Genomic DNA, 22,665 nt, shown 5'->3' on the forward strand with positions numbered 1-22,665 from the left:
CCAGCTTTCGGAAAAGGTGGGTCAGAGAGGGAGAGACAGTGATGTGGCCGTGGTCACAGAGCATGCGGGGGGGTTGGTTAGCCTCTGAGGCCAAGGCTAGTGGTACTTGGTGAGATTTTCTCCATTAAGCTTCTCTCTGAGACCATAGCCATCGGGGCTGGGGGGTGGGGTGGGGTGGGTGCACTGCTCGGCCAAGTCAAGGGAGAGCCTCGGAGGCTCCATGGTGTCGGGACTGTGGCTTCAGGCTCCCTCTGGCCCTGGCTCTCCCTCAGCTCCTAGGGCAGGCGCAGGGGGTCAGGAGCTTTGAAAGGGGTGGTGGAAACGTGAGCCACTCAGAGGCCAGAGCCCGCCGCCTTCCTGGCGAACTCTGTGAGCGTCTCAACATAATGCTTTACTCCCCCCGCCCTGGTGCAAATCTGGGAAGCTCTGGTGTGAGCCTCGGTGGCAAAAAAGGAATCGGGCAGCTAGCCTGCAGCCTGGCCCAGCCCTGTGGGAAGAGCACTGGACGGTGAGTCCAAGGCAGGCGCTGGCATGGCCTCCCTGTGTACCTGGCCCAGGCCTGCCCCCTCTCTGGGCATGAGATGCCTGGTGGGAATCTCTCATGTCAACTCCATCCCCCTTGACGGTCTGGGCAGCTGGTCCAGGGTCAGGGTGGGTGTTCAGAACTTCGTCCTCTCCAGGGCCTCCTCAAGTGAGTAAAGGTGACGACCTGGCTGGTCAAAGTCATTCGCAGTCAAAGGACCAAAACTAACCATAGCTCGGAACCCCAAGAAAACTGTCCCCACACTTACTCTCAGCTTGAGAGAAGTCCTCAGACCAAGGCTGAGGGTGGAGGGTAAGGTGGTCTCAACTTAATACCTTTTGAGAACTTGCTGGGGGCCACATGTGCCCACCCACAGAAGTAGTCTGTCTTTCAGCCAGAGCGTAGACCCTCTATCCTGCATGGGTGCCTTGATTATTCACATCCTGAGATATTTATTGGGTGCCTGCTCTGTGCCAGGCACAGAGGCTCAGAGGGGAGAAGGCTGCAAATGCAGCCCCCAGGAGCCCACATTTGGGCCAGGCAAGCTATCCAGAGTCCACGAATTAGAACACAGTGTGGCAAACCTGACAAAAGAGTCAGACACAACCCAGACCCCTAACCACTGAGCACCGGGCCAGGTCCCATAAGGGATCATCACTCCCATTTGCCAGATGGGGAATTTGAGGCTTAGAGAAAGTGGAGGTGAGCTGAGAGCTGGAATTTGCAAGGAGGTGGAGCCAACACTACAGTCCCCTACAAACCACACACAGGAGCGTGGCAGCCCTCAGGAGGCTTGCAAACTCCTTGGCAGGGCCTGCGAGAGGTCACACGATGGGGCCTGTCTGTGCACCTCTTGCTGCCTGCGTTTCAGCTTCTGGGACATACAGGGCTCCCACCAGCCACAGGGCCTTTGCAAGTGCCTGGATCTCTCTTCCTCGTGTTGTAACTGCCCCAGACTATGTACCCATGAGGATGGGGTTAGGGCTGGTTTCACCCTTGTTTACCCAGGAAGTGGCCAGGCCCAGCATGGATCAGGGGCTCCCCTTCTCATTGCCAAGGCATGAGTGAGTGAGCGGGGGACAAACCAAAACAGGGAACTTCAGGCAGGTCCCCCAGTGCTGCTCTTCTCTGCCCTGGATGGGGCCCCCTTGGTTTGGTTGGGATGGAGCTGAGTGATGAGCTAACATTATGTAATTGAATCCTCATAGCCATCCCGTGAGGTTACCACTATCATTATTCCATTTTCATAATTGAAGCTTGGAGAAGTGAGGTGACCCACCCAAGGTCACTCAGCCAGTGAGTGGCAGAGCAGGAATTTTTTTCAATTTATTGAGGTATAATGGACATACAATAACTGCACACATTCAAACTGCGTTTCGGGGAGTTCCCTGGTGGCCTAGTGGTTAGTTAGGATGCCGGGCTTTCCCTGCTGTGGCCCACGTTCAATCCCTGGTTGGGGAATTGAGATCCTGCAAGCCGCGTGGCATGGCCAAAAAAAAAAAATAGCATTTCGGCATATGTATACACCCATAAAACCGTCACTACCATCAAGACAGTGAACACATCCACCCCCCTCCAAAACTTTTCTTGTGACTTTTCGTGGGACCTCCTAGCGCCCAGTGTCCCCCGGCAACCACTGAGCTGCTTTGTCACTATAGGTTAGTTGGCACTTTCTAGAATGTACTAGAAACGTATGCAGAGCATGCACTCTTTGTCTCCTGGCTCCTCTCACTCAGCATCATGACCTTGAGTTTCTTCCACGTTGCTGCAGTATGGGCAGTTCATTTCTTCTTATTGTTTACGGAGTCCTGTCCCATCGTAGGGATGCCCAGGACCTGCGGAGCCAGTCTTTTGCTGATGGACATTTGGGTTGGTTCCAGTTTTGCCTGTTACAAATGCAGCTGCTATGAACATTCGTGTCCAAGCCTGCGTGGACCTAAGTTTGCATTTCTCTGGGATAAATGCCTAGGAGGGGAATGGCCTGACCATACAGAAGGTGTATGCTTCACTTTTGAAAAAGCTGCCAAATGTTTTCCAAAGTGGTTGAACCACTTTACATTCCCACTAACAGTGGAGGAGGGTCCCAGAGGAGGGTGGGGCACTACAGAGCCTGCGTCCCTCACCTCCAGGACCCTCTGTCACAGCAGGTCTTGCGCCTGTGCTTCTGAGCTGCAGGAGAAGGACCAAGCCAGAGCAGGGGGCTGGGACGCAATCCCCCCTCCCCCCCACGGGGCCGGCTTCCTTTCTGAGCAGAGCGCTGCCTTCCCCAGCCCCCGCCCCAGCTCCTGGAGGGCAGAGCTGGGCACACAGTGGGTGCCTGGCGGATGCCGCCGTGCCCAGGGAGCAGCGGGCCAGACCCTCCGTGGGTTCTTGTCTCTGGCTGTGCTGAGGAAGCCTGGAGCCTCCCAGGCCCATGACAAAGGCTGGGGATGGAGATGCTGAGGGTTTCACTGGTCTTCTTACCCAGCTGGTGAGAGAGGAGTGTGGTCGGGAGTGTGTGTGCGCGCGCTCTCGCGTCCATGCGCGCGCGTGTGCGGGGAAGGGGCTTGTGCCTTTGAGCTCTGGGACAGAACGAGAAGGAAAGAAGCCATCAGAACCTGGCAGAGGGGGAGAGACAGAGACCAGACGACCAGAGAGAAGCAGCCAAACCGAGGAGGGGGCGAACCTCTCCTTCCAGACCCCAGGGAGGCGGGAAGGAGGCGGGGAGGGGTGCGAGAGGGGAGCAGGAATTCTTTTTTAAAAAACCCCGGAGCCGGGCCCGCGGCGGCCGAGGAGCCGGGCTGCCGGCAGCTTCCCGCTCGCAGGAGCACAGAGGCCCGCGCCGGCTCCAGCCGCCCGCGGCCGACCTCACGCGTCCTCAAAGACAGCCTGTCCCACTTCCCCCGCCGGTTGCTACAGCAACTGAGCTCTGAGTAATCAGCTGCACGGTGACCTTTCTTCCCCCGGAGAGAGGGAGGGAGGGAGAGCTCGGGAGGGAGGAAGGGGGGGGGGAGGAGGAGAGAGGATAGAGGGAGGGGGGAAGGAGGAGGGAGGAAGGGGGAGGCGGAGGGGAGGAGGGGGGAGAGGATGGAGAGGGGAGAACAGAGGGAGAAAGATGAAGGGGAGGAGGGGGAGAGGATGGATGAGAGAGAGGGGGAGAGATGGAGGCGGAGGGAGGAGGAGGGGGAGGGAGAGGAGAGGGGCTGAGCGGCTGGGCAAAGCTGTAAAAACACTGCAGCTGGGGTCTAGGGGCTTTGCGGGGAGGAGCTGGCAGTCAGAAGGTGGGGAGGGGAGGGGGCAGCTGGCAGCCCTGTGGTGGGGGGAGGGAGAAGCTGCAGAACTGGGGCGGGGGAGGACCGTGGAGGGGGCTGACCCGAGCTGATTCTTTCCCAGAAGGAATCCCCTTCACCGCCCCCACCCGCAGTGCTGCCCCTCCCAAGTTGCCGGGCTTTAGGAGATAAGAACGAGTCCCCGTGTGCTCTCTGGCTCAGAAGATACTCTTTCCGAGAAGCCTTGACTCCCCCATTCCCCAGATGGGAAAAGTAAGGCCAGGAGGCTTGTTTACAGTTTCAGAGCCTTTCACCTCTGTGTCACCCCTCCCTCCCTCCTCCTTGCTGCTTCTGACTGCGAGGCAAAGCTGAAGCCAGGGCCAGGGCCAGGGCCGGGTCCTGGTCCACCCCCAGCTCTCCCACTGCCCTGCTTTCTGGCCTCCGTTTTCCTGGTTATAAAGCAAAGATGCCTGGGGCGGGATGCAGGCTGCCCAGGGAGGCAACCCTCGTTAGGGAGGGTCCATCAACGCTCTCAGACCCAGGTATTGATTTGAAATTCTCTAAACACAGCAGAAGCAAGGCGGGGAGGATGTGAGCGATCCAGGGAGCTGGAGGAGCTCAGGGAAGGGGGTGGGTGCAGATGGGAGACAGGGTCACCGAGGGACCCCTGGGGAGTAGGGGCACCACTGCAGGAGGGCTTGGAGACCTCCTGGTACCTGGTATCCTGCCCACTCACCCATGGGCTCCTCCCCAGCTCAGCAGCCCTGGGCCAGCATCAGGCCCATCACCCCCCTGGCCCTGGGGACCTGCCTGCCTCCTGTTTACAGGCAAGGAAGTCCCCGAGTCAGAGTCACAGCCAGCCCATGGAGTGGGGGAAGGATGACAGATGGTGGCATGCCATTTTAACCAGAGTCTGCAGCAGTTGGGGAAGGGGAGGAGGGACCCTAGGGCTGGTGGGGGCTGGGACCTTGCACTGCTGCCACCCCCGGGGGCCCTGGGTCCCCATTCCTGTCCCCCGGCACCTCTCCCAAGCCCAGGTCACTCAGATCTGAGGGGGCACTGACCCAACAACCATGTCACTTGGGCTGCCCAAACTCCCACGGACTCTGTGGGTGCCCCTTGGGTCTGCGGGTGTTGGGGGGTCCCCTGGGGGGCAGTCTCTCAAGGCTCCATGGCAAGGAGAGCCCCACCCCCCGCGCCCCCGCCAGCTCACAGCAAGGACTCCACCACTGGCCGGGAAATGCCAGGCGTTGGCAGGGAGTAGCGGTAATAAGAGGGATGGGGGCCCCAGAGCCCAAAGTTCAGCTCAAGGCTTCAGCTAGAATACTTAGGGCAGGTTGGGCGCTCGGGAGGGGGCTGCATTCTTATCCTGGCTCCGCACTGAAGTCGATGCAGAACCTCTTTGGACCCCAGCATCTGCGTCTCCAGCGGTGAAGGGTGCTGGCCCCACCGCCTTGCTGGGAGGCAAATGAGAAAGCACACCGGTAACTCCGAAGCCCACCTTTTATAGGTGAGGAAAACAAGACGCAGAGAGGGGAGGTCGCTTGCCCAGGGTCACCCAGCTGGTAACGGGAAGCGCCAGGCTGTGGGTTGTCCAGAATGAGGTACATGTGAAGCCACAAAGCCACCACACAGAGCTGTCATCCGAGCTGGCTACTGTGGCTGTGAGCCTGCCTGTACCAGGGGGGTCTTGACTCCCGGAAACTTCCCCATTCCACAAGCCTGCGTGCAGCCAGCCCTTCGCCCATGGGATGCTCATTCCACAGCAAGCCCTTCGGGCCAGCATTTGGTTCTGGTGAAGATAGTAGCAAGGGCAGCTATGCCTCTCCGAGCCCAGCCCTGGGCCCCGTGCTGGGCTGAGCACCCACATGTGTTGTGCCGTGGGGCCTCTTAGGCACCCTCCTTGGGTGGCTGCTGCTAACCCCGTTTTCAGGTGGGGAAAGTGAGGCTCAGAGAGGGGTGTTGACTTGCCTCAGGTCCCACCGCGCTGAGTGCCAGAGCTGCCACTTCTTGATCTCAGAGATGGCCTCTTAACCCTAGCGCATATCAGCCAGGCTCGACCAGACTCAGGGCTCTGGGTGTTACCCATGCTGGACTTGGCTGTGAACAGAATTCCCTTGACCTCTATTAGAAAGCATTGATGGAAACTGCACAGAAGTTCCCTGGGCACGGGAAAGAGGAAGCTCAGCACAGGACAGGCACGTGGGCAGGGTGAGATTGGTCAGGAGGGTTGGAGAGGCCATGGTGCCAGGGGGTACTCACAGCCCAGGGATCTTTTCTGATCCCTGGGTAGTGGGTGGGGGCGGGGACTATTGCCCTTTTAGGCAGATAAGGAAGCTGAAGTCCAAGAAGGTCAGATGACTACCACAAGGCCCATAGGGCATAAGGGTGAGAATCAGGGCAAAGGCAAGATTCCCTAACCCTCAACCAGTTTGCTCTTTGCTCTACACCAGTGCTACCTCTGTCTACCCACTCACCCATCCACCTATCCTGCGCCCTATCCATCTTCCTATCCTATCATCTGCCCATCCATCCACTCACCCACCTACCCACTCATTCATCCATCTTCCCATCTATTCATCCATCTATCCATCTACTTATGCGCTTACCCACCCACCCATCCATGAACCCATTCACTTGTCCATCTCCCCATCTACATCTCCATCCACCACCCATCCATCCACTCATCCGCCCACTCATGCATCTACTCATCCATCCACCCATCTTCCGTCTATCCATCCATCCGCCTATCCACTCCCCTACCCACCCCTGCATAAACCCATTTACGCATCCATCTTCCCATTTACGCATCCATCTCTTCACCCATCCACCCACCCACTCATGTATCCACCATCCATCCATCCACCCATCCACACATCCATCCATCCATTTATCTACCCATCTATTCATCCATCAACTCATCCAGTCATCTAGCCATCACCCAGCCAACCACCACCCACCCATGTGTCCATCCATCCACCTACTACTCCCCCACCATTCATTCATCTATTCATTCTATTTGTATTCTATAACCATTCTGAGTCCGGTTCCTTCACCTTTTAGTTTTTAAACATATGCTTATGTGAGCTGGGTGCTGATCCTGTCCTCTCTGTGGAAGTGTACCAATTCCCCATCCCCCAGTTCAGCACACCAGTTCCAACTGGTCCCCATCAAGACCGCAACTCCAGTGTAAGAGGTTCAGGCTGCTCTCCTTCCCTGCTTGCCTCCACTTGGGTGGGATCTGGCCTCTAGGTGCTTCTTAATCCTTTTGTCTTCTGAGTCACTTCACCTCCCCATCTGGGCATTTCAGTCTCAAGTGAGAGGCCTCAAAAATGTGGAAATAGACCAAGTCACCAATATGGAGGTCACTTCCATAGCCTTCCCACTCTGCAAAGGACATTGATCATCAGGGGCACTGGGGAGTGTGCCATGGGCACCAGTGGCGGCCATGGGATGGGCCAGGACCCACCAGTCCAGGGACCAAGGATCACAAGGATGGCCTGGACCAAGCACCTTCCTCCAACCTGCTGTGTGACAAACGGCAACTGAAAACTGAGAATAAGCATCCTTGTTCTGAGGATCCGAGAGAAACGTGGCATTTCGGGAAAAGGCAACAGCCTTTCACCAACACGATGGGGAGTTTTTTGAAGGTGTTAGCAGGGCTCAGCCTTTGAGGCTTTGAGGCTCTCTTATTACTAAAACCTTCCAGAAACATTCCTTGATTCTGCTCAGACCAGCTAGCTAGGCATTCATTCATTCATTCATTCATTCATTCATTCTGCATTGGCTATGTACTAGGACCTGTTTAAGACTCTAGAAATCAATACAAATATTTTCTGCCCCCAAGAAATGTGCTGACCCTTGGCTTGGAACAGAAACCACAGTCACACTGCATGGGTGTCAGGCGCGAACTCAGTCCTGGGGGATCTGAGGAGGAGTGTCAACTGTGCCTGGACTGAGCGGGTGAGGAGGGGTCCCAGGGCAGGGGCGCTCAGGATCTGGAAGGACCAGGATGATTGGAGAAGGGCCTTCGCGGCAGAAGGAATAGCACCTGCAAAGCCATAGGGGCAGCGGAGGGGCAGAGAGGGGAAAGAGAGGAAGGGGACCGACTCCCTTGAGTCCCTACTATGTGCTGGCACTGTACTCAGTGTTCCCATCTCATTAGCTCATGGATCCTCCCAACAACTACGTGGCTGGCATTCTATCCTCTTGCACATTTCATTGATGATAAAGCCGAGGCTCCGAGGGACCTCCCTGGTGGCGCAGTGGTTAAGAATCTGCCTGCCAGTGCAGGGGACACAGGTTCGAGCCCTGGTCCGGGAAGATCCCACGTGCCGCGGAGCAACTAAGCCTGTGTGCCACAACTACTGAGCCTGCACTCTAGAGCCCGCCAGCCACAACTACTGAGCCTGAGCTCTAGAGCCCGCGAGCCACAACTACTGAAGCCTGCGCGCCTAGAGCCCGTGCTCCACAACAAGAGAAACCACTGCAATGAGAAAGCCACGCACCGCAAGGAAGAGTAGCCCCCGCTGAGTAGCCCCCACTCGCCGCAACTAGAGAAAGCCCGCGCGCAGCAACGAAGACCCAACGCAGCCAAAAATAAACACATAAATTTATTTTTAAAAAAAAAGCCAAGGCTCAGAGAGTGCCAGCAACTTTCCCAAAGTCACACAGCTCCCACATGCTGGATCTGTCGGTCTGACTCCAAAGGCTGGAGCCTCTGCTCGTCTCCCCTCACCCTGAGCATCTCACCCTCAAGGCGAAGGTGAGGGAGAAAGCTCCCCGTTCAGCATTTGCTCTTTGGGGCAGCTTAGGACGCTCGTGCAGTCATTTGATTAACAAATATTTATCCCCTCCTTCTCAGGGTCAGGCCCCATGCTGGCCTTGGGGGTAGAGCAGTGACAACACCGGCCCCGTCTCCCTCCTGGGGCTCCCTGGTAGGGGGAGGTGATGGCGATCGAGCTCAACTCCTGGCAAAGCCCTGCTTCATCCAGACTTTAAAATAAACCCAAGTGCTGTCCAGGCCCGAAGACTGGGGGGCCACAGGCTCCCAGAACCGTGGCTGGGAGGCAGCAGGCAGAGCTGTCAGCTCGGAGGCCGCTCCTCTCATCAGCATGGGGCCCCAGCCTCCCTGCTTAAAGATCGCCTCGGGCGATCTCTTAAAGATGCTAACGTTGCAGCTGACATTTGGGAGATCCTGGCAGGCGATCAAACCCGAGCTGAAAATCGGAGCTGCCGGGCGGGGGCGGGCACCAGGCAGCAGGGAGCGGGCACCAGGCAGCAGGGACCGGGGAACCAGGCAGCAGGGACCGGGCACCAGGCAGCAGGGACCGGGCACCAGGCAGCAGGGACCGGGGCTGGTTGGGGCCAAGGGCAACGGGGGTCAGGGAGCCGCTGCTGGCTAAGGCTGTGCTTGCGGACCGGCGCAGCACAGGTGGGTATTCGGCTCTCTGCTGGAAGGCCCCAGCAGAGGAGGAAGGGGATGCAGAAGGCAAGGAAGGAAGCGGGAGGAAAATGGCTATGGAGAGACCGAAATCTCTTAGTTCATCCCCAGACTCAGGGCATTGTCAATAATCAGACCAGCTGGGGAAAAAATCCACAAGATGAAGAGTTATAAAAAAGAGGGAAAATGGAAGAAGGTTCCTGGTGCCAGTTACATCTCTGACTGCGGTGCCCGGAGCTGGGTCCCTCCAATGTGGGAGCTGAATGCTCTGAGGAAGCCGAGGGGTCAGAGGGAGGAGTAAGGAGAACAAGATTCCGACTCCACTGCTGCCTTGGACACGCTGGGCCTTCCGCAAATTTCCACAGGCCTGAGCCAGCCTCGTCTCCTTTCCCTTCCTTTACATCCAGTCTCCTTTCCACCCACCCGCCACTCTCCATCCACCTCCATCCGCTAACCCACCTACCTATTCACCTATCCCACCTACCCTACCTCCCACCTAACCAGTTCACCCTCTGCTCTTCATCTACCAACCATCCATCTACCTAGTTCACCAATCATCCCCTTCACCCATCCATCCATTAGTTCATTTATTCAGCCATCCATCCCCCATCCATTCACCCATCTCCATTCATTCATCTCCCCCATTCATTCTTTCATTCATTCATCCACTCATCCAAATGTCCATTCATTCCCCATGCATCCACCCAAAGAATATTTCTTCAGCACAGGAGAGGCACAACCAGCCCAGATTTAGGAGACAGGAAAGGCTTCCAGGACAAAGACCCTCTAAGCTGAGACATAAAGAATGGGTAGAAGCGATCCAGGTAAAATGTGGAACGGAGAGTGTTTCCCAACTAGATGGGAGACGAGAGACAAAAGCCTCTTAGGGAAGCATCAGGTCGCGTTCTGGTTTTCGCTTAAGAGAGAGTAGTTTACCAGAGAGCCAGGGAGAGGCCAGCTCTGAGGCTGGAGTGGGCAGCAGGGGGAGGGCATGAAGCTGGGACGCCTTGCCTGGCATAGAGCCAGGCACACGGGCTCGTGGGAAGGGGTGTGAAAGATCTGGAAGGCCAAGTCGTGGTCCTGCAGCTGTTCATCACTGACCCCTCCAAATAGGCCCATCCAGTTCCTGCAGCCCTCCCCCACCTCTCCATCCCCTGAAGTCCCAATGTCTCAGGGTTAGATCCCTACAGCCCCACCCTTACAGGCTTTTTCTTGATATGTGTGAATTCTGGCTTCTCTGGGTCAGAGCTATGCCTTATCTTTCTTGGTGTTCTGTCCCATGGTACTTGGTCAAAGCTCAAAAAATATTCAAGAAATAAAAATATGTATCCTGCCCCCAAATCCTCCCCTTCTTCCTCTGCGGAACCCCTTCCATACACCCAATCACTCTGCCCAAAAGCCTGGGCGCCATCCTCTTCCCCTTCCTCTCTCCCCAGTGCCACCGCCATGTGAGTCAGTCACCCAGACCTGTCATGCCACCTCTGACATACCTTGAATCTTCTCTCCACCTGCTCAGCCACCAACCTGGATCAGACTAGCAGCCTCCTTGCTGCTCTCCCTTCCTCCAGGCTTGCTCTCCATGAGGCCACGTGCACGGTGCAATGAGAGAGATCTTTCTACATTAGAAACTTGACCATTCGATTCTCCCACTTAAACCTTTCATGGCTTCTCTTTGTCCTCTGGGTAAAGTCCTAAATCGCTGTCATTGCCTATAAGACCCTTCCCAAGTTGGCCAGAGCTGCCTTCTCTGGGCTCCAGGTTCATCCCTCTAAGATTAGAAATCCATCAAGTTCATTGCTATTCATATTGGGTCTCCAAAACCATGGTCCTGGCTCCAGCCACTGGACTGTCTTGGCCCAAAGCCTAGAAACATCCTGAGTCTTCAACTCCCTGCTCATCGCCACACTTGACTCCACTTAGACCCCCCATTCTGTCCCCAAAAGCCAGGGAGCCATCCCATGTTCTCAATCCCACGACCAACACCTGGTTGGCCCTCAGGTAAAAGAAGATATTGCTGAAAGCTACAAGAATATTCGAGTTTACCCCCAGACCCTCCCTCCCCAGGTCTGACCATTTCCATGTGTTATTTGTGCCTTAAACCAAAGCCAACTGCTTGGCCTCTTCTCTGCCTACAAAACTTTTTTTTTTTTTTCACTGATTTTATGGCTACAAAAAATTTCCTTCCTGTCTTCACATTCACAGGAAAGAGAAAGCCCTGGCCCTGACTCAGAATTGGATTCTAGCTGGAGGCGTCCTCTCCGTGGCTGGCTCCAGGGAAAGGTCTGTTTGTTCCTTGACCTTGAGCAGGAGCTGAGGCAGCCAGAAAGAGGAGAGACAGGAGCTGGGAGGGGAAGGAGGAGAAAAGCTGGAACTGTGGCCCCAGGACCCTGCACTCTGCCCCAAGGGACCAGCCAGGTGATGGGAAATCAGAAGAAAGGAAGGAGACAGGCCATGCTGCAGGCACAGCCAGCCACAGAGGTCCTGAGGAACGGAAAGCAGGCGGCCTCTTCTGCTCCTGGTCCTCTGAGGTCCCCAGGCTGTCCCCATCCCTCGTCCCCTTGGAAACTGAACAGACCAGAGAACTGGAAGGAGAAGTAAACCACGCAGATAGATAGGCTTTGCCATCCACATGGGGGCCAACTGTGGCTGTTACAGACCCAACGCTAGGTGGGGGGCATCAGTCCAGGCAACATGGCCTTGCCCACGGTGAGCCTACAGACTAAGGACAGTGGTACCTACGGGGGCAAGAGATAAAGAAATAAAGAAAAGTGCCCTTCTCAGAAAGGGTCTCCTTCCTTCTGGTGCATGACTGAAATTTAACCCAAACATGTATTGAGCACCTCCTGTTTGCCTGGATCCTTGCTCTCAGTGATCTGACCATCTTTTCTCCAACTGAACTGGGGGCACACTTAAAGTAGGGACTGTGTATTCCCTCCCAGATAACTTCATTTTTACTACAAGAGTAAAACATGCTTGTTATAGATATTGTAGAAAATACAGATAAGCTCAAAACAGACAATAAGACCACTTTTAATCCTATCATTTAATGATGGTCACTTTTGACATTTGGAGGGCTTGATTCCCCTCCTGGTCCTCCATATCCAGCATTTTCTCTTGGAGTCTTGCACCCAATGGACTTGTAAGAAGGACTTTATGTCTGACCATTTACCTGTTTGTTCATTACTCATTAATTCCAAAAGTGCTCATTGAACCCTCAGTAGGTCACAACTTGGTGGTGGTTTAAATTCTTTGGGGGTGGAAAGAGATGTGCAGAAACCTAAGCTCATGTCGGTATAACCCAAATAAAAGCCGAGGTTCCGCATAGCTCAGTCTCAGCACTGAGTGACTTAATAGTCCAGCAGTCGAAAGTAATTTAAATGAGTTTTCTGAATTCACTTGTTCCCCAAAGAACTTCAAAGGGGTCTAATTCACAACCCACAGCAATAGCTCTCAGCAGCCCTTTTACTCTCATCCCAGTTCTCTCTATAGTAGCTCTGGAATTTTGCACAAACTCCTTAACACTTCTGATACCAACCTATAGGCTTTTCAGTCACTCTGTGTTCTTTCGCTTTTTTCTCAGATACTTATTATGATCTATACTCAATGGCCAAACCCTTCTCCATCCCTCCTGCTGACAGAGTGAGTGGTCAAGAGCCCGGATTCAGATCCAGATCCTGGCCCCATCACTGACCAGCTGGATAGCCTTTGGCAAGCCACTTGATGCTGTGCAACCCAAAGTGTGGTCCACAGGCTGGTGCTGGCCCACACACTGTTTGTTGACATGATAAGAGAAGCATAGAAACCGATAATTTAGAAACGTCCATAGCAGTTTGGCACTGCCTACATCCAATTGCGACTGTGTAGATTACAAAAGCATCATTTCCCACAGATTGGAAATTTTTTTTCTGAAAGTCCCTTCACCACGGATAGTTTGAGAAGCACAGACTTAACCTACTCTGTGCCTCAGTTTCCTCATAAGTAAAATGGGAATAATGATGCCCCCTAACCTCATCAGGTCCCTGGGAAAAGTAAATGAAGTTAATCTGTGGAAGGTTCTCAGGACCGTGGCTGGGCACTGCGAGCTCTCATTAGATGTCAAAGTCGCTATTATTTTTGCACATTTTCCATATTCTGCATTAAAAGCACCCACTTTTCCTCTGAGGGCAGGGGAGGAAAGTGGATTCCGGTTAATGCATCCTACCTTAACTCCAGTTTCTAGACTTCTAGTCAACTCTTGAGATTGAAACACCCCTGTGACTGCATCCAGAACCTCCCAGGTTGCCAAAGGAAACACCAAGTAGTTTATTTATCCACTTACTAAATATCTTAAATATCTGTAGACCACTTACAGAGTGTGAGGCAGGAGACCCCAGCGGCTAAGAACTTGGGAGCAAAACAGCCATGGGTTCAAATCCGGACTCTGCTACTACTTCCTAGCTGAGTGACCTTGGGCAAGTCACATAACCTCTCTGAGCCACAGGGTTCCCATGTGAGGGCCCAGAGGGGTCCAAGGTCAGGACTCAGCCCCGGCAGGCGATGCCCCCACACTTGTGGAGAGCATGACTCAGGGCTTCACTGCATCTGAGCCCAACTGTGAAGACTAGGGTGACTTCCGAGGTTGGGTTGCCGCCCTCAGACAGTTCTGCAGATGAGGAAGAATAGGTGGTGTTTTGAGGTGCCAGACTCACCAGGTATTACTTCTAGAAAAATGGATGCATTGAAGGACTTTGAATATCTGAGAATGGAGGGATGTAGAACTATAAAGGGCTCTAGATGAGTAGACTTCTCACCAATTGGACTTGTATTGTATGGAACATGGAGCTTGCGTAATGGCCCTTTCTAGAGCATATGGGAGATTAAAGATGGCTGCAGGCTCTCTGTCATCCTCCCATCAAGACCTAGGTGGTGTTTTTTTCCCTCTCCCCTTGAATCCGGGCTGGCCCCAGGATTGGCTTTGAAAAGCAGAATGGAGCCGACCTGATGCTGCGTAGCTTCTGAGATTTGAGGCCTCTGCATTCACCCTTTCTGGAGTGCTGCTTCTTGGAAGCCAGCCGCCATGTAAAAACCCACCATGCTGTGAGGAAGCCCAGGAGAGGGAGGGGGAGAGAGAAAGAGAGAGAGAGAGAGAGAAAGAGAGAGAGGGAGGGAGGGGGGCGGAGAGAAAAGAGAGGGGCCAGTGGAGTAGCACTGAGGTTCCAGACCTACAAAGTAAGACTTCTTGGACCTTCCAGCCCAGCTGCCAGCTAAATGCAACTGAGTAAATGCCACCCCACGCCCCGTGCTTCTCTTGATATGGAACTCTGTATATGGGGTAACGTTTTCTGGTCTCACACACAGTTATACACTGAATTGTGTCTCCCCAAAATTTGCATGTTGGAGTCCTAACCATCAGTATCTCAGAATGTAACCATGTTTGGATATATCTTATAAGAGGTAATTACTTTTGGGGTTTTGTTTGTTTGTTTGTTTGTTTTTTGGCTGTGCCATGCGGCTTGCAGGATCTTAGTTCCCTGACCAAGGATTGAACCTGGGCCCCGGCAGTGAAAGTGCAGAGTCCTAACCACTGGACCGCCAGGGAATTCCCAAGAGGTACTTAAGTTAAAATGAGGCCTTTAAGGTGGGCCTAACCCACCAGTGTTCTTATAAGAAGAGGGACACACAGAAAGACACCAGACACGTGTGTGTGCACACAGAGAAAAGACCATGCGAGGACACAATGAGAAGAAGGCCGTCTACAAGCCCAGGAGAGAGGCCTCAGAAGAAACGAACCCTGCTGACACCTTAATCTTGGACTTCCAGCCTCCAGAACTGTGAGAAAGTAAATTTCTGCTGTTTAAGCCTCCTAGTCTGGTATTTGTTATGGCGGCCCTAGCAACTCATCCACACACCTGATACTCAGGGGTGGAACAGGGACAGGATAACCCACAGACATGCTCCTTTAGAAGGGGGAGGGCTGGGAGGGAAGCCGCAGGCACTGCACATGGCAATTCTGAGTCCCGCTGGGTGGACGCTGTGCGGGTCACCTCCCCCAGGTGAAGAAAACACTTTTCAATCTGTGCTCCCTCACAACTGCTCCCAGCCCCCTGTTCCCCGTGGCCCCTGGGTAGCCCTCCGGGAGGACTTCCTTTCCCATCACCTCCTTGGCCACATCGATGGGGCTGAGCAGCTTTCCTCCCTTTGGGGTCCAGATGCTGTTTTAAGTCGTGAACGGTCACAGACTCTTTTAGTCCAGACTGGCAGCTCTTTTGACAGTGTGACCATCTTCAGAACTTAGTTACCCTTTCTCTATTTGTTGCCATTCAGCTTCTTATGCTAAAGATGCATCCAATTTTTCTAGACTTGCCTCTCTAGACTTTATCACAGGTATCTTGAGCTCACCAGAGGTTTTAACCAAGAGAGTACTGGTCGTACCCCTATGCAATCTTTACCCTGAGACTGGGTCTTAACTAGACTCTATCACCCAAGTCATTTCTTTTTTTTTTTTTTAATAAATTTATTTATTTTTATTTATTTATTTTTGGCTGCATTGGGTCTTCGTTGCTGCGCACGGGCTTTCTCTGTTTGCGGCGAGTGAGGGCTACTCTTCCTTGCGGTGTGCGGGTTTCTCATTGTGGTGGCTTCTCTTGTTGCGGAGCACGGGCTCTAGGCACGCGGACTGCAGTAGCTGTGGCTTGTGGGCTCTAGAGCGCAGGCTCAGTAGCTGTGGTGCACGGGCTTAGTTGCTTTGCGGCATGTGGGATCTTCCCAGACCAGGGTTCGAACCTGTGTCCCCTGCGTTAGCAGGTGGATTCTTAACCACTGCACCAGCAGGGAAGTCCAGCAGGCAGATTCTTAACCGCTGCACCACCAGGGAAGCCCCAGCATTTCTTAGTTTTATTATTTCTTCATAAGTCTAGAATATTCTTTATTGATTATTTGTGGATTACCCATTTTGCAGAGTCTCTACATAAAGATTCAAATTTACAATTAGACTTCTCAAACAATACATTTCTGGGGACACAGACAGTTAAAATTAAAACTCATTATCTGCTCCAAGATCACATCATGTATTCCAGACACCCATGTATTAGAAATTTTACTAAAATGTCATTTGTAACTCGAATTTGCAGAATCAAGTAACTGCCAGAGGGGCAGGAACTGGGTCTGTTTTGCCCACTTGTCACGCAAAGAGCAGGCTTTTCCCAAAATGGGACTGGGTTTTCTCTCTAGGTTTTCTGGAAGACAAACCGCTGGGGCAGGGGTGGGGAATGTCACCTTTTTCCACTGGGGATGAGGTGATTACACCCAAACTCAGCATCCTACAGGGGCCCGTTCCCCTAATGGCATCTCTGCATCCTCCCGTGGGCTCCAGGCCTCTAGGCACTGGGCTCGTGGAGCTCCTGCTTTCTTTCTCTTTCACTGGCTAGAGATGAGAAATCGTTGCATTTTTCAACCCTGCAAACCCATAATTTCTGAATTTTCCCTTTCCCTTTCTTTCCTGCTTGCAAGCAGGCTAATTCCTTTCAGAGGGCATCTCTTTTCCGTAGTGCTTGTGAAAGGCAGTGTATGAGTTTGCTAGGGCTGCTGTAACAAAGTACAACAGAACTTTATTTTCTCACAATTCTGGAGGCTGGTTCTCACAATCAAGGTGTCAGCGGGCTGGTTCCTTCTGAAGGCCCGGAAGGAAGGGTCTGTTCCAGGCCTCTCTCCTTGGTGTGTAGAGGGCCATATTCTCCCCGTCTTCACGTCGCCTTTCCTCTGTACACATTTGTATGCAAATTTCCTCTTCTTAGAAGGATACCAGTCATGTTAGATTAGAGCCCACCCTGAAGACTTCATTTTATCTTAATCACCTCTTTAAGGACCTGTCTCCAAATACAGTCACATTCTGAGGTACTGGGGGTTAGGGCTTCAACATATGAATTGGGGGGACTTGATTCAGCCCATGACATGTAGCTAAAAGCAACCAAGACTTTGTAGACATTTCTGTTTCCCAAGCTCTTCAGCTAAAGCCACAAGTGCAGTATAGTATCAGCTTTGTAAGTTATTGTAGGCAAGAATCTTCCCAAAGGTTTCCCACTGTATAACATGGGTCACCATCTCTCCTACCCCCAATAACTGATTCCTTGTCACCTGTCACCTGTTACCTACTCCTAGAGCCAGTGCTACAAATTTTTGTTGCTGCCAATTTCTGTATTGGTCAGATTTTGCTAGGTTATGTTGCATAGCAAACATCCCCTAAATATAAGTAGATTATCATAGCCAAGGTTTATCTTCATTCAGGTTTAATGCTGCCCACAGTTTGCTTGCCCCTCTGCTCTACCACTCTGCTTCACATGCTATCTTTATTTTGGGGTCCAGGCTGAAGATGCAGCCCCTATCTAGGACGTGTAAACCTGAGAGAAAAGAGCCAGAGAGCTGGCATAACCACAGGATAGCTTTTCAGGCTTCTGCCAGGCACTGGCATGTGGTCACTTCTTCTCACATTTCATTGGTCAGAGCAATTCACATGGCCAAGCCTGCCGTCAGTGGGTGTGGAAGTATGCTCTGTCCATAGGGAGGCGCCGTGAGTCGCTGACCCTGGGGCAAGGAGGTGTCACCTTCTTAGGGTCCAGAATTACTGGGAACAGTGGCACCATCCACCACAAGAATTAACACTGGTTAAGATTTACCAGATGTGGGGCTTTGTGCCGGCAGCCTCACATCCTTAGCTCATTGACTCATCATCATAGCCCCATTTTACAGATAAGAAAACTGAGGCCTTGAGAGAGGAAGAGACTTGTTCACTGTCTAGTATGATAAACAAGATCTATGAACATGCCTTGAAAAAGCCCTAAGGGTCTACACGCATATGGGGTCTTACTCTTGTTGCTTCTCTTCTCGGCAGCCGGGGTGAGAAAACACTTGGTGAGGAGGGGCTGGCTCAAGATATGGCCCATGGGGCACGCACATGAATGTTGGCCGTGGCAATGTTCTCAGTTGGGGTGGGGAGCCGTGAGCCAGCTGCACCCCTTGCCAGGGTGTCGGAAGAGCCCATTCCTTGGGGAGCCCACACCCCACCTTTCAGCCCAGCTCCACCTGGCTCACCCTGCCCTGCAAATCTAGGAATTCTGCCAGAGCCACGCAGAACTGAGGAGGGCAGGGGGCTTACAATAAATACAACTCTTGGGGGAAAGGAAGAGGAAGAGTCTCGCTCCATCCCAGGAGCCCGTGCGGTATGTGAGTCTGTGCTGATTGCCTGCTTGGACACATGCTCTTCCTGCTCTCAATGCCTCTGGGAAGGTTGAGCGTTTTCTGGTTCATTCGTTTTGTTTGTTCGCTTGTTTGTTTGTTTGTTGGGAGCAAATGAGGAGCTTAAACAATCTTAGGACCTTATTGTTCTTATCCTTGTTTTCCAGATGGGGAAATTGAGGCCCGAGAGGTAGAAGCAGCTTCCCACAGCCAGTGGTGATGCTGACCCAAACCCCACCGAACATGAGGCCCATGTGGACCCGTGTTCAAAGAGGCTGTGGGGTGGGGCCGGATGGGGAAGTAGTTAGGGAAGGGGGGCCTCTTCGGCTTCCCAGGGTTGTCCTCGGGTCTTCCCAGGCCACCAGGTCAACAGGATTGCCCTTCAGTAACAAGGAAGATGTAGGTGTGACAGTGATTCCCGGGGAGAGGGACAGAGTCCAGGGGCCCGAGATAATGGAGAGAGTGCCTGGCAGGGGGCAGAGGGCACAAAAGATGGTGTGAGGACAGCCTGACATACATAGGACACACATGCACACATGCATACCGCACACCGCATTCACATATGCTGCCCACACATACCATATGTAACACACCCCCCAGACACTGCATACTTAACACACATACCACACACACATCAAACATAACACCCTCACACACACACCGTACATCACGTACTCACCACACACCACCCACAGCATACACACCACTGCAGACTTTTTCTTGGTTTTGACACCCAACTCAGAGGCGGTCTTTTTGTACTGCCGATTTCTGAAAACATCACGATTAGGAATAATAACAAAAATAGTAATGACAACAGCGGGCGTTCATTGAGAACTTGTTGCGGGTCAGGAGACTCGTGAAGGCTTCGCATGGACCCCTTCACGGAGTTCCCACCACCCCTGTGAAGCAGGTGCTGTCGGTGCCCCCCCTGGGGAAGTTGGGTACCACGATTGGGAAATTGAGGCTCGAGGATTTGGAGCTTGGAATGGATGGAGCTGTCACTGAACATGGGTCAGCCTGTCTCCAGAAGCCACACTGAATGTTCCCTTCGAGGCACAAACAACAAAATCCAGAACAAAGGCCCCACCTCGCTGCACACAGAGCCTCTTCTGGCTGACTTAGGCTCTCTCCGTGGATGCAAGGTTTGGGGTCCCCCTCTGGTGGGCGGGGGCAGTTTGGAGGGGAGAGGGAGGCAGGGACTGGGGGGCCACAGAAGGTGCTGAAGGGGGAGGAGAGGGAGCTGGCTACTGCCCCCTCCCCCGAGGGACACAGACTACTCCACCTCGTCAGGGGAGGGAGGTGAGGAGGGACAGGACCGGAACAGCCCAGACTGGGTCCTCTCCCCACGGCTTCCACATCCCGGGGCCCCCAGGGGGCCGGGTGAGGGGTTTCCTTCCCCTGCGGGGTTGAGGGCTGGGCCCCCAGGACCCTGCTTTCCCTGAGGCTATTTTCCCCACCCAGCCCTGGTCCTAGCAGGGCGCCAACCAGCCTGTTCCTGGGGAAGAGGGGGGGGGCCTTCCCCAGACGCCCTTGTCCTCCCCGTGCACCCTCAGTACAGCGGCCCCTCCGATGCCAACAACGCTGCCTGCTGCGGAGGGCCAGCCCGTTCTCTGCAGCCCTGAGAGGGCAAGAGCGGACCCAACCTCTGTGCCCATCCACCGGGGACTGGATCACCGCGCGCAGGGGCATGCGCACAAGGGAACACTATTCAGTCACGAGGAAGAGCGAGGTCGCCACACGTATAGACCTGGAAAGGAGACTGTAATGTGTAAAGGAAAATAAATTGCCAAACAGGATGTATAGCACTGCCCGACTTTTATCAAAAGAAGTATTTATATGGGCTTCTATTGACAGAAGAAACTGGAAGTCTTAGTATTAATCTCTGGACGCTGGTTATCCGGGGAGTTGAATTGGGAGGTGTTGGGAGGGAGATGATTTTACTATTTTCTTTACACCTTCTGTGCTGTAACAATGAAGATGGCTCATTTTGCTAATTAAAAAAATCAGCAAACGGTGGTGGGGGGGAGGGGAGTGGGGCATCCTGGGTGTCTGCAAAAGATACCAGAACTTACTTCCCAGCCTCAGTTCAGGCAAAAGTGGGGGGTCCGTCCACAGGGCCGGGGTTCTTTTCTCCTCTCCAGATGGCTTTCTCTCCATCTGCCTCAGCAGGGGGACTACTGGGCACTTTTCAGCCTCACTCCCTTAAGTTGGGACCAAGAGGCATTCTGAGACGAACCGCAGGATCTTGGCCTGGAGACGTCTGGAATCTTCGGAGTGAGACAGGTGGGCACATACTCATAAAGCTAAAAGGCATCATCACAATGGCGGTGGGAGGGCACCTCCCAGTGCCCCGTGTTCTGCCCAGGGCTTCACACGCATTAACTCATTGAAATCCGACCATAATTCTGTGGGTTTTCTCATTTTACCAGTGAGGAAACTGAGTCTCAGAAGGGAGCCCTGGGGAGCAGACCCGGGGGGGTTCTGTGCCCCAGCCTCTTCAAGGACAGAATCATCCAACCACCAAGTCATTCCCCAAGAGGCAAGAAGAGTGAGTGCAGTGGACACGGGAAGGATGCTGGTGACAGAGCCACCCCCGCAATGCAGTGCACGCATTGACTTGGTCCTCATGGGAGGCACCATGGGCTCCAGCTGAAGGTCAGAGAGAAGGCCATGGCCAAGGTCACTGTGCTGGAAAGCATCACGGCTGGCTTTGGAGCCCTGGTTGGTCCATCTGATGGCAAAGACCTCCTTGCCCAGCCCCCAGCTCAGCGTCCAGCGCCGTTCAGAGCCCCGTGCTTGGCGCTGCAGAGCGCTTGGCATCCAGCACACGCGTAACACCCAGTTAGCTTCCCTCCTTGTCCTGGTCCTGCCAGGGTGTGACCTTGGCCGTGTCATTCTCCGTTTCCAGGCCTCAGTTCCCTATCTGTGCAGGGAGGGTGTTGCCCCGGGGGGTGTCCTAGCTCCCCTCGCAGCCTCAACATCCTAGACTTCCACTGCAGAAGCCAGGTTGGTGGGGTCCCCCGGGGCTGGGGCAAATTTGGGGGCCAGGGCTTCTTTCTGGAGGGACCCAGGAGAGCCCCGCCGACAGCCCCCAGCACCCCCCAAAACAGCAGCCCCGGCCAAGCCTGGCTCCCCACCTCCATCCCTTGCCCCATTCCACCAGGCTTGGTCCTCCCCCCGACCCATCACACCGACACCCTTGCCTCTGACCGGGGCTGCCCCCTACACTGGCCGGTGCCCGAAGCGCCTTGAAAAATCTCTCTCTGGCATCCCTTCCCCAACACACAGCCCCAACTGGCAGCGAGGTGAGCAGAGAGTGAGGGGGAGAGAGGAGAGAGCAGAGAGAGCGGGTAGGCAGAGAGGGAGGGAAATGCAAATGTTTTTTATCCTCCTTTCTTTTAAATGCTGAAACCCGCCTTGACAGCCTCTGAAAATAAATGGCACCGACTTGCTGGGATTTCAAATTCCGTGATTAAGGGCTGAAGCAAATACTTTTTCCCTCCCTCCCTCCTGCCTCCCCCGCCCTCCCTCCGTGGGCTGATAGAGCGGCTCGCGGGGCCGGGGACAGCTTTTTGCGAGCCTGCCAGGAGCTCTGATACGCAGCCTCCCGCCGCCGGCAGCGCTTCGGCTCCGGGCTGTTTATCAGGAGCGCTCACGCCGGCAGCCGCGAAAGCAGCTTTAAATCCCCTCCCGAGCCCGGCGGGCCCCCTCCTCGAGGCTGCACGCCGCTCACACAGGCACACACGCGCGCGCACACACACACACACACGTGCACGTGTGCACACATGCACAGTGTACACATACACGAGCACCCATGCACAAACGTGCACAAAGGCACACACATGCACGTGTGCACACGTGCACAATACACACGCGTGCACGTGTGCACACATGCACAGTATACACACGCACCCGTGCACACACGTGTGCACAAAGACACACACGCGCGTGTGCACACACGCGCACAGCACAATACACGCATGCACACACCTAGCCTGGGTGGGTCTCTGCCTGTTCTCTAACCAAAGCCTAGGAAGCCTGCAAAGCTGGGGGGGATGAGAGCAAGAGGGGAAGGAGGAGCGCTTGTGGAGAGTGGGGGGAGGGGCCAGGAGGAGAGAGGCCTCCTGGGGTCCACAGTTTGCAGGGGATGCCTTGGGGTGGCCTCGTGAGGGGGACAGCTTTGATGCAGCAACAAGCCAAGTGGCCCTTCTGATTAACTGCTTACTGCCCCCCCAACCCCA

General features: G+C 54.1%; 1 long non-coding RNA gene across 1 annotated transcript; it reads left to right on the plus strand.

Moving 5' to 3' along the window:
- Positions 1-4,194: 4,194 nt before the first annotated feature.
- LOC133098197 (uncharacterized) lies at positions 4,195-20,320 on the plus strand. Its single transcript, XR_009702122.1, has 4 exons — positions 4,195-4,313; positions 11,417-11,494; positions 19,335-19,566; positions 19,978-20,320. It is a non-coding gene; the product is annotated as an uncharacterized LOC133098197 (long non-coding RNA).
- The last annotated feature ends 2,345 nt before the right edge of the window (positions 20,321-22,665 follow it).

The sequence above is a fragment of the Eubalaena glacialis genome, chromosome 9, assembly GCF_028564815.1.
Source record: "Eubalaena glacialis isolate mEubGla1 chromosome 9, mEubGla1.1.hap2.+ XY, whole genome shotgun sequence".
NCBI lineage: Eukaryota > Metazoa > Chordata > Mammalia > Artiodactyla > Balaenidae > Eubalaena > Eubalaena glacialis.